We start from the raw sequence: 9629 nt of genomic DNA, 5'->3' as shown, positions 1-9629 counted from the left end.
ATCAATACCAAACTCTACTTCTCGTTCAAGAGGCAAACCTGGAAGATCTTCAGGAAATACATCAGAAAATTCATTTACCACCGGAACAGCGTGAAGAGTTGGTGTCTCCTCTTCTGTATCTCTTACTCTAACTAAATGATATATGTATCCCTTGGAAATTATTCTTCTTGCCTTAAAATAAGAAATAAATCTACCTTTTGGCACGCCAATTTCACCTTTCCATTCAAGGACTGATTCATTTGGAAAATGGAAATATACCTTTTTCGTGCAGCAATCAATTGTGGTATAACAAGACACCAACCAGTCCATACCCATTATAACATCAAAATCTACCATTTCTAACTCCACAAGATCAGTCATCGTATCACGACCACAAACAATTACTATGCAGTTTCGGTAAACCCTTCTAGCTATAATAGATTCCCCAACCGGTGTGGACACTTCAAATGGCTTAACTAACAGTTCGGGTATTCTTTAAAATTTTCCAACAACCAATGGAGTAACATAAGATAATGTAGAACCAGGATCAATTAAGGTATATACATCGAATGAAAAGATAGACAACGTACCCGTAACCACATCTGGGGAAGCCTCTAAATTCTGTCGATCCGCTAGAGCATACGTACGATTTTGAGCCCCGCTAGAACTCGTGGCTCCTCCATCACCTCTAACAAGACCCATTGGTTGTGCACCCCTTCCTGAATAAGGCATCAATGATGATGATGCAACAAATGACCCTATCTGGTTCAAAAAGCTGTTTTAGGAATATCCGACTCTCTAACTTTCAACTGATGGTATCCCGAAAGAAGGTCAATCTTAGAAAAACATCTAGCACCCTGAAGTTAGTCAAAGAGATCATCGATCCTAGAAAGAGGATACTTATTTTTAATAGTGACCGTATTCAGTTGGCGGTAATCTATGCACATACACAGGGAACTGTCTTTTTTTTTCACGAAGAGTACAGGTGCACCCCAGGGGGATACACTAGGATGAATAAAACCATTATCTAGAAGATTTGTTAGCTATTCTTTCAACTCTTTTAAATCTTCAAGAGCCATTCTATATGGCAGAATAGAAATAGGACGTGTATCTGGCAATAAATTAATGCCAAAATCTATCTCCCTATCAGGTGATATTCTTGGGAGATCATCTGGAAAGACTTTTGGAAATTTATTCACTACCGTTACATATTGAAGAGGAAGACTTTCAACACTAGAATCTTTAACCCGAATAAGATGATACAAGCAACCTTTAGACATAAGTTTACGGGCTCTGATATAATATATGAAGTGCCCTCTAGGTGTTAAGGAATGTCCCTTCCACTCTATCATTGGTTTATTCGGAAAGAAGAAAGTAACCTTTCGGGTTCTACAGTCTAGTGTGGCATAACACGAATAGAGCCAGTCCATCCCTAGGATAGCATCAAAATCGACCATATCAAGCTCTATGAGGTCTGCCACAGTATCCCAGCTAAGAATAGATACCCCAAAATTCCTATACACCCTCCTAGACATAATAGAATCACCCACCAGAGTGGAAATAGAGAAAGGTTCAGTAATCACATCGGGCTCAAACCCAAAACCAACAGCCATATAAGGGGTCACATAGGATAAGGTAGACCCGGGATCAAGCAATACATAAACATCAAGAGACAAAATTTGCAATGTACTGGTAACTACATCTGGTGAGGCCTCGGCCTCCTGGTGGTTGTTCAAAGCATACAACCTATTGCGGCCATTTCCGATGGCTGAAGTGGTGCCCTTCTGAGGTGGTGGTGCAGATAAATTCGCCTGCGAATTGGTTTCCCCAATATTACTCTTTGTTGCCGGACAGTCTCTCTGGATATGGCCTGGTTGGACGCATGAATAGCACACCAAAGTGCCAAACTGACATCTCCTGAGATGATTCCCCCCATATCTCCCACAACATGGATATGATCGAGAGGTCTGGCCTATATTTCCCTGGGACTGTGTAACTTGCATTCTCGGTCCTTGACTGGGCTGAAATTTCTAAGGTCTCTGATCAGCTGGTGGTCTAGACACCGAAGCACTTTCTGTGGACTGTGTATTGCCCCAGTTCTTCTTCTTCTGCCATTTATTACCCAGTTACTACTCTACGGCTGACTATCTGTTGTTCTGGCCCTCTTGGTCTGGTTGTCCTTCACCATAGATTCAGTAATTTTATTTTTCTACTCCTCAACTTGCTGCATGTGGAATGACAGTCTGGCAAAGTCTATATCCCTATTCAGTATTGCTCTCTGACATTCAAGCACTAGATCATCTGAAAGGCCGGATGCGAACTTCTTCATTTGGGCCCTTATATTACCCGTCATCTCAGGAACATAACGAGCCAGATGGTTGGACTTCAGAGTGTACTCCTGAACACTCATCTTTCCCTACTTCAGATTCATAAACTTCTCAGCTTTGGATTCACTCAACTCCAGAGGAAAGAACCAATCAAGGAAGACTTCCACGAATTTGCTCCAGACTGTGGGCTCAGCATTCTCACCCTTTGCATCCTCTCACTCGTTATACCACTGATTTGCAACATCCTTAAGATGATAAGTTGCCAATTCCACCCCTTCCACTTGGTCTACATACATTACCTTAAAATTTTTCTCCATTTCATCCACAAACTCTTGTGGATCTTCTTCTACCTTGGTGCCAAAAAATTTGGGTAGGTTCATTCTCATGAACTAACCCACCCTAGTAGCCTCAGATATAACAGATGCAAACCCAACTTCTTCCGACTATTGAGCCTGAGTGGCCACCAACTTTTCCATCATATGAATAGACTGTCTGAATTCTGCATCGAAATATCCCTCTGAGAAGTCGGGGGGCGGTTAACATTGGTTCGTGGAGCCTGAGGTGGACTGGTTGGGACTCCCAGAGAAGGGAAAGGTTCTAGAGTATGAGCTCTGTTGCGTGTCCTCATCCCATAAGTGGGACGGACCTCATCAGTCTGAGCGTTCTAATTGTTAGCGCAACGTGGAGGCATGACTGTTTTTATAAAATACAATAGATCACTGATTAGGAATAGTTCAGACTCTAAGGCACGAACTAAATCACAAAGAAGGGAAATATTCCTAAATGCCTAGTATCTTTCTGCTTATAAGTGTGGTGCTACACACCCATAAACAAAATTTTACCCAACGTGATTTCACAGACACCCTGGGATCATGAATTGTGCTTTGATACCAAGTTTGTCACGACCCAAGCCAAGCCCCTATCAACAATGAGCAATCCAAACCATGAAGGCCCGAATGCCCATCTAACTTATAATCACATACACCATTCAATTACAGAAAAGAAATGCGGAAGATAATACTGAATAAGGGATCATGGTCGTACTCTGGAAACAACATAATGTCAAGACTACAATTTCACAACTTTGAAATAATATCTGACTCCGTCTGTGAAATGTCTACTACATAATCAAATGACAACTCTCTGAGAAATCTGGCACAAGGCCCCCAATAGACCAAAATCATAAATAAATATCTGAAAGAAATAGGCCTTCTAAAACATAGAAGGCTCACCAATCTGAACTCTGCACTTCTTTCTGGAGAAAATCTACTGCTTATTAGGACCCCTAGACTGTGCCTCCAAACTTGGAGGAGGAGGGGGGTTAATACAGATGTACTGGTACGTAGAGCAAATCCAAAATAATTATTTATATTCAACATATGTGAGAGAAATTTAAAATAGTTCATAACATATCATATAGTAAGTAATCACATGGGCATTTTAAAAAACTCTATGAAGAAATCTGAAATCTGTGACACTCTTTGTATTACTTCTGCGCTAGGTGGTATACCCTACAATCTGTAATCCCACGATCTATATGAGATCTGCCATTAACTCAATAGCCAAGCCTCCAACCCAAGTGTGCCACAAGGGTCAGAGTCTCTGAATCTACTACGCCACACGATCATCGCCAGCGTACAATAATAATCTGCCTGTATCGGTAAATACGGTTTCAGGATAAGAGTTACTTGAACTCATGCCTTCTTCGGGTAACCACCTAACTCTTTTTATGCCCATTTTTAGCTCTTTAAACCTGCATGTTCCGAAAAACATATTGTCATGGCGTATACACATATATGGTATCGCCATATCATTGACTTGTAAGTCACATTATCTAAGCCATTCATTGCAAATCATATCTTTATTTTCAAATCATGAAATTCAGGACCACTATATTAATAATTCATTCAAGAACTCATGTTTTAAAATTCATGTAAAACCATGCAAGCAATTCTCTTTATCAACAATTCAACAAAACAATGGTGGTCATGTCCAAAGTCTCTTTCTCATGCAATTCTTCTCTTTAACACAAGACATAGTTAAATCAAGAAACACCCTCTCAACAATTTGAAATCATAATCTAGTACTAGAACATTGAGAAAACATTGTTCAAATCACAAAACATACATTTCAACTCTTTTCCAATAAAACCAGAATCTGTAATTTATCACAAGAGAGGGAGTTCATCATTTATGCTCTCAAACAATCTTCAATCTCAATTTCATACATAAATGTATACATGTAAATCAATTTAGGGGAAAAGACCACAAGGCCAAAGCAATAATAACATTGAAACTTTCGGAATACATAATCAATAATATAGTTTTCAAAACCCCCTTAAAATACATGATTCAAAACCTCTAAATCATGCTTTAATATTTTCAGGCCAATGTAGTTTTTAGGATAAACCCCACATACCTCTATTTCAGAAAATAATGGATGTTTCTTGAAGTCTACGGTATGGGAATTTCAAATCTTCAATTATATTCTAAAACTCACGATTGAATCTTGAGTTATTTGAAATTCTTGTTTGAAACCCTTAAGAGTTTCTTGGAGGAATTTGATGAAGGATATGCTTATGTTCTAAAAATCGCCCTAAATCTCTTGTTTTCACGACTTGGAATATGGGCAAAAGACTAAACTACCCTTGGAATTTTAAAATTCGTTACAGGTACGCCGTTTAAGGCTTCACCTCGTCGCGGCAATGGGTTCATCACTATAACTATCGCGATGCGGCCTAATTGTAACGTGCTACTAGTTTTGAGAAAAGCTGATTTAGGGTTTACTGCGACGCAGTGCTATCACGGTGACCCTCTGAAAATTGACAATTGCGGATTAATGGCTTGGCGCGACGCGATGGCTTGTCCATCGAGAATGCTGAATACAAAAATTACTCTAACTTCTCCATTGATTTTCCGTTTTGGACGAATATTATATTGATGGAAAGCTCACTCAAATTCCCACATGATAAAAAGTCAAAATTAGAGAAATTCTATATGGTTTAAACTTTACTCAATTTGTAAGTCAACAAAAATGAGACTAAGTCTCTTTGATACTTAGAAAATTTCCAAGCTTTTAAATCAATAAACAAGCTGCTACGATATACCACATGAAGGATTTTATGGGGCGTTACATGTTTGATTTTTGCGGATGATGTTGTCCTAATTGATGAGACTCATAGTGGAGTTAATGTGAAGTTAGAGGTTTGGAGGCAAACCCTTGAGTCTAAAGGATTTAGATTGAGTAGGTCCAAGATGGAGTATTTGGAGTGTAAGTTCAACGATGTATCTCATGATTCCGATGTGGTTGTTAAGCTTGACACCCATTCTATCAATAAGAGAGATAGTTTCAAGTATTTGGGTTGATGATTCAGGGAAATGGAGAGATTGACAAAGATTTCACTCATCGGATCAGGGTAGGTGGATGAAATGGAGGCTCACCTCTGGAATCTTTTATGACAAAAAAAAACTCCCAAAATTAAAGGAAAGTTCTACAAAGTGGTGGTTAGATCGGCTTTGTTGTATGAGGTGGAGTGTTGGCCTGTTAAGAAGACCCGCATCCATAAGATGAAGTTAGCGGAGATGAGAATGCTTTGGTAGATGTGTGGGTGTACTAGAAGAGATAAGATTAGAAATGAGGTTATTTGAGATAAGGTGGCGTGGATTTGGTGGAAACCAAGATGAGGGAAGCGAGGTTGAGGTGGTTCGGTCATGTGATGGCGAGGAGCACGGATGCCCCAGTGCGGATGTGTGAGAGGTTAGCTAGGAATGGTTTCAAGCGAGGTAAAGATATATCGAAGAAATATTGGAAGAGGGTAAGTAAATATGATATGGAGCAGCTTCAGCTTACCGAGGATATGACCCTGGATTGGAAGTTGTGGAGGAGGTGAATTAGGGTAGAAGGTTAGTCAGAATTAGAAAGTTGTATGTTTTGGGTGTATAGTTGAAGTATCTTGCTTTGGATATTATTGACGGTGTTATTCTCCATTATATCTTGTTTTATTGTTATTACTTATCTTATTTTTGATTGTTTTATTCTATTCTTATCTTATCTTATTTTAGATTGTTTTATTGTTTTATATAGAATCGGTGGTCTATCGAAAACAGCCTTTTTATCTCACTTTGAGATAATGATATAGATTGCGGACACTTACCCTCCCCAGACCCCACTTGGTGGGAATATACTAGTATGTTATTGTTGTTGTTGTTGTGTATGTGTGCGTGTATATATATATATATATATATATTACTATTTTATACGAGTAGCTGAAGGAGGCAGTAGGTCAATATGTCTGCTTCAGCATTTTAAGGATATTTTTGTAATTAACTATACATATGAGGGAGTTGGGGGATGAAATAGAAGAAAAATCTTCAATAAACCATCTGTAATAGCCAGCCAAACCTATGAAACTCTTGATATCTGATGGAGAGATGGGTCTGGGCCAGTTTCTCACTACTTTGGTCTTTTGAGGGTCAACTCGAATGTCATCACCAGAAATAATATGGCCAAGGAAAACTACTGATCTTAGCCAAAAACTTGCACTTACTGAACTTGACGAACAATTGATGAGCTCTAAGGTATATACATACATACATACATATATATATATATATATATATATATATATTTTACTATTATATAAGAGGGAGTTGTAGCAGCAGAAGCAGGCAACAGGCAGCAGGTCAACATTCTTGCTTCAGCATTTTAAGGATATTTTTGTAATTAACTATATGTAAGGGGGAGTTGGAGTGTTGAAGTAGGCACGAGGTCAACATGCCTGCTTCAGCTACTTCAACTGTGATTTTACTATATCACCCCTAATTAATTATTATAAGTTATTTACTTATTAGAAAATTATAATATTAATTAGAAAAAAATAGATACTTATGGCATGTCTGTTTTAGCTACTTCAACCGTAGTTTTATCGTATCACCCCTATTTAATTATTATAAATTATTTATGTATTAAAATAATAATATTTAATAAATAAAGTAAAATAGACATTAATCACATGTCTGCTTCAGCTGCTTCAATAGTGATTTTACTATATATGACCCATAATTAATTATTATATGTCATTTAAAAATTATAAAATTAATAATATTAGAAAAAGGTAAAATTTATATAAAATGATAGATTAACTCTTTATATTTTAAATTAACCCGACGTCTTATATGGGCCCACTTAATTTCTTTTCTCATGTATTTTTTATATTAATTTTACTATGTCACTTTTAATTAGTAGAATAGAAAAAATTATTATAAATTACGATAATCTAAAATTAAATTATTTAAAAAATATAATTAACTATTAATGCCTCAAAAGTTTGAACAAGGAGAGTAACATATACATTTGAAAATTACATAAAAAATTATTAAAAATTACAATAGCTAACAGCTTAAAGTATATAAAAAATATAATTAATTAACTAAATTTTATTTGTGTCACATAAAATAAGGCCAAAAATAATTTATATTGGGTTCGTGCCATCACGGGCCCTCAGTATCTAGTTCTACTAATATATAAGAGGGAGCTTGAGCAGCTTCAGGTTTTCCTCCTTGCAGATAATCCAGCTGCTTGCTCCGTGATTTAACTATATCACTCGTAATTAATTATTTTATGTTTTTTATATATTAAAAAATTAATACTTCCTCCATTTCGAAATAAGTGAATTGTTGGGGTATTATTGGTGTTTCAAAATAAGTGAATCATTAGATTTTTTTTCAAATTTACCTTTATGATTTGACAAGCAATTAACTTTTGAAAAGGTATTACAAGATCAGTTTTTTATTTTTTAGGGGTAAAAATGGAAAGTTGTGTTGAATTTATGTCTTTAATGCTTTTTTCTTAATCTGTGTGCCAAAATTCAACAATTCATTTATTATGAAACGGAGGGAGTAATATTTAATAAAAAATTAAAATAGATATTTATGATGCATTCGCTTCAGCTATTTCAACCATAATTTTACTATATCGCCCTTAATTAATTATTATAAGTCATCTAAATATTAAAAAAATTAATAATATTTAATTCTAAATTATCTTGATGTCTTATAAGGCTCGCTTACATTTTTTTTCACATTTATTTTTTTATAGTAATTTTGTTATATCACTTCTAATTAGTTATTGTAAGTCATTTAAGACATCTCTATTTCGCTGCTTCAATCGTGATTTTATTATATCACCCCAAATTAATTATTATGGTCATGTAACCATTGTGCCACTTAAATTGGAATAGAAGAAAGAGTACTATAAATCATAACAATTAAATAATAAAATTATTTAAAAAGTATAGTTGATTATCAAAGTCACAAAATTTTGGACCAGAAGAGTAATATATATTTTTCAAAAATTACATAAAAATATTATAAATTACTAGTTAACGATTAAAATATCTAAAAAATTAATCTTTTATATATTTAAAAAGTACATAAAAAATAATTTAAATCACAATAATTAACAGTTTAAAAAATTTATAGATCAACCTGTCTACTTTGGCACAACTTCATTGGTCCTTTCCTTTGCCTTCATTTGTTCATCTGTTTTAATTGTTTTATCTTATTTCTTTCAATTTATTATGTATTTAGAAAAAGTAACAAAAAAGCTCTTGTAAATCACAATAATTAATAGCTTAAAAATTTAGAAAGTATAAAATATTTGGCTGAATCTCAAAATTATATCAGTGTCATTTAAATTGAAGTAAGAAAAAAGTATGTAAATCACAGTTTAAAAACTTAAATTCTTTTTAAAATATAATTGACTATTAATGCCACAAAAGTTTGGAAAAAAAGATAACATATATTAATTGAAATTACATAAAAAGTTATTATAAATTACAATATATTGAAAGGTTAAAATATCTAAGAAAAAAAATAATTTTTATACATTTAAAAAAAAAATACACAAAAATTATTAATAGATTACAATAATTAACAACTTAAAAAATTAAGAAATATAAAATATTTGGTTTACTCTTGAAATTATATCAATGTCACTTAAATTGAAACAGTTAAAAATATAATTAACTATCAATGATACAAAAATCTGGACAAGGAACGAAACATGTATTAATTAAAAATGGGGAACCATCCTAGGCTTATTACTCTCCCCCCGAGACCGACTAGTTTGGTCCGATAGGGTGAGTGGGATAAACCTTGGAGAAGGACAAAAATGACACCTAAAACTAAAATAATACCACAAAAATAGCAACCACAATTAAATACCCACTAAATAGCCATTCCCAATATAAACTGTGTATCATTTCATCTTCTTCTCACCGCTTTTCTCCATTCCAACAGGAATTAAAATATAGAAGCTACCTAC

The sequence above is a fragment of the Capsicum annuum genome, chromosome 1, assembly GCF_002878395.1.
Source record: "Capsicum annuum cultivar UCD-10X-F1 chromosome 1, UCD10Xv1.1, whole genome shotgun sequence".
NCBI classification, from domain to species: domain Eukaryota; kingdom Viridiplantae; phylum Streptophyta; class Magnoliopsida; order Solanales; family Solanaceae; genus Capsicum; species Capsicum annuum.
The sequence above is the reverse complement of the archived record's forward strand: the minus strand, read 5'-3'. Positions refer to the sequence as shown.